The following is a 3,617-nucleotide window of genomic DNA, read 5'->3' on the forward strand; positions in this document are numbered from 1 at the left end:
TAGAATAATTGTGTACATAACAAAAGCTCGGCTTAAGTAAGAACAGACTGCTTTCAAAATATGTGACGTAACTTTTTCATATGTAAAAGTTATAATGCCACTTTTGGTGCGTCGCCATGGGAATCGCACGTGGGAAGTAATTATTAAGGTTTTCGCGTGCATGATAGACATTGGAGCCATTGCTAACTACGACAGCAAACAAAAGAGTTCATATCACTGTTTAACACTACAAATAATTAATCTGCCAGTCGAGACAACAATACTTCACACGATTTACAATCTTGCATCGATTTTCAGTTTTATTTGACAAATATAAGGGAAGGCTTACTTGGATGGTAGTATGTTTGCATCTCGTTAAGACTGTGGAAAGGTGTCTACGATAAATTAAGTTAACAGTTTAAGATGGACATTTACTAGCCTCAACCTGCGCGCTTTCCAACTCGAACTGGACAGTTTTAGGGTTTTACTAACTTTGTTAAAAACAAACAGATTATGCTAATTGCAGTTATATTATGTAAACTGGCAGAAACCTCTACTTCACCCAGTTCATCATGTCATGGCGCTATTTCTTGCACCACTGGTAAAACTAACCGGGAATATCTACAACGCTGAACTCCACGTTAAATTGCACTAAATTACTCCACACAACAATAGCTAACCGATAGCGACTCTTGTTCATCATTCACATCATTGACCATCATTGGCGGTGCTTCAGTTTCTGCGTGAACTTAAACACGACCCAGTACACGGGTGGAACTGCTGACAATACAAGATTTACAACTGAAGACGGTGAAGCCAGAAGAAATGGGTTTTTTTTCTGGTGATGACCATGGAGCAAAATTTGAACCCATATTTAAAAAAAAAAAGCTAACACCTTTGAATAAATAACTTGACAAAGAGAAGAAAGAGTGCGGAAACCTAAGTAAAGTGGTGATAATTCTTCTGGTATATCAGTGAGAAGTACAGATCTTGCAAGCGACATTGTTTTTCATACGCGGTTTAAAATTATTAGTCGCTTATGAAACGTAGTACACGGAAAAGAACAGAATACTTTTGGCAGGTAAACAGGACTCGGGTCCACTGTCCTACAGACCATCATTCTAGGCTCGGCCGGCAGTAATAACTAAGTAAATGAGAGGGTAACTGATGTTTTCTCCCGGGGCAGCCCTGGCCTCTCCTCAGGGGCGTCTCACACCTCCACCGCTCACTGGACACACTAATGCAGACTGATTATGGCTGTCCATAGTTATGACTAATGCTCAAATCAGTGCACAGCTGTATTACTAGGACTGCAGTAAATTAATAATGGGCCATATCGAATTCGCAGTGATGCACGGGTGCAGAAGGTTCCTCTCTTTCCATAAGACTTTGAAAGAAATTGCTTCCATGAACATTACGGTGAGGGTCGAAGGATATGATATACTTATTGTCAGTGACAGATAGGTTCATCTCTTGTCCCCTGCCTTTGTCCGCCGACAGTTAAAAGAAATCATTACTGCACCAAATACAAATACACATATTGGTAACGGTTTTAGATGGAAAAAATAGGGGGAACATCTCCCAAGTTATACAACATATCAGCAATGCGTTGGAATACCCTGTATTTATATATCAACGACTGCCTCAAACAAACAGTGAACAAAAACACGAATAATCCAACAGCTGGTCTAACCAAATGCATGGCAAAAGAAAACTATATGAATGAATCATAACCTTATTAAAGAGCTCACGGTTTATGGGTTTGTACGGCGCTCAAATAGCACTTTAGTGAAGAAGTCTAGGTTTCTTTCATCGCATCTGGAGTTAAGTCTTCAATCTGCTTATTTCCCTGCAGGCTTTCTTTCTGAATAATTGTTTAGAACATCGCGTTACCAATTGTGAAAGGGAAATCGGTAATCCGGGACCGGTAAATACGCTTGAAACAGTTCAATTTTGTGATAGTAACAGAAGACGTCATGTCTCTTCATAAAACACTGAACGTTTCACAAATTTATCTGCAATTATTTATTTAACCACGTTTTACCGTGATTTAAAAGTTAAAATAGGTTTTTCTCAAGAAAAATACGATCGAAACATTTCTTTAGTTTTACAACTGTAATTATAGAGGGGCCTTTAACGTTTTAGAATCGCAAATTATCAGCTTGAAACGTCTGAGAAAATACAACAACTTCTATAGTTAGTTTTCTTGATAAAGTCCACAAACTTCAACACGCATGCTCGAAAATTACCTGCTTGTAACGTCTAAGAAAGCACAAAAACTTTGAATTAAAATTTCACTCCGCTAAAAACGTTTTTTTCCTTCGAGTAGATGATATAAAATTTCTAAGGAAAGCCAGTCTTTTTTATGCCTCCACTCTATCATCTAAGTTCTTATTTTCCACCCTTTCCCCCTTGTCTGGGGTCGCTTGGTGTGATTTTTAGGCCTTTAGGAGTTTTGAAATCTAAGTGTGTAGCTCACTTAGTCATCATGTGCAAAAGTACACACTTTTCTTTAACCACGTTTTCATAAATCCAGTCATATATATAGAATTTTTGTTTAAAATTGCATACTTTTACAAGGGATAAAACGTTATCCATTGAATTATGTCAGAATGGTAAGAAGGGTGGTAAAAATGGGAGTCACCATTCTTTAGATTATGATGTAAATGAATTGACGACATGGTGATATTACAAAGTTAAATGTTGAGGCGTCTTTTTTTTTGGACGGCGCGTTAATGAAAGATCAGGTCCTTAACACAACTGTAATACACGCCTCCGCTTCTAGCATTAGTTTTTTTTATCGTAAAGTTCAGAAAATTCAACGCGTATGTTCTACTTTGTTTGACCAAATCTCCGAACAGCACCCCTCTATGGACTTGACTACAGTCTTTGTTAGTAGATCTATATCACGAGTCACGTGTAAGTCAAATGCAGGTCACGGAGTTCTTTCACGTGCTGCCCGTCATGGGCTTGGGTTCCTTGGGTTTTACCAGAAGTTTATTCCTGCATTGTAAACTTCTGGTTTAACCAAATCCCTTGAATAATCAACGCTGGTTATACCCGAGGCAACGTAACTAGTTAAAGATTCTGCTCTCAACTTAAATATCTCACTGACTTCCCGCTCGATCCCGCCCTCCATCGTTACACGGGTGGTACAACCGCCTTATACGATCAAGGAACTGCCTGCAGAGCCATCCCAACCTTGAACCGGCGAAGGAAAACTTTGTGAGATCACGAATTTGTGATCGTTTGTGATGACTTCCCCTAACCTGTACTTATATCAAAATACAATCTGACAATCTCTTGACTGGAAACCTTAAATACAACCATATACTTGACGATCTTGATGCAATAATATAAACACAAATTCCATTTCGTTGTGTAGTGGAGGAAAGCATTTCCAGCCAGCCATATCGTAAATGCTGGCTGCGCCTAAAAGGGTACGTCTTAGCACTTTGCGTCAGCTACATGAAATGATTGGTTCACTGTATTGTCTATGTCCTTTGTGATTGGCTAGAGTGATTACTTTGGTTTTACGGCACTCAGTTTTAAACCGCTCTATCAATCAATTATTAAATTAAATAGGTCTAGATAATTTACCAATATTCTAATATTTCACTTCAACTTGACATAATTTT

This window comes from Orbicella faveolata, unplaced genomic scaffold (genome assembly GCF_042242905.1).
Source record: "Orbicella faveolata isolate gen_17 unplaced genomic scaffold, um_ofav_v1 contig_24, whole genome shotgun sequence".
In the NCBI taxonomy this organism is placed as follows: Eukaryota; Metazoa; Cnidaria; class Anthozoa; order Scleractinia; family Merulinidae; genus Orbicella; species Orbicella faveolata.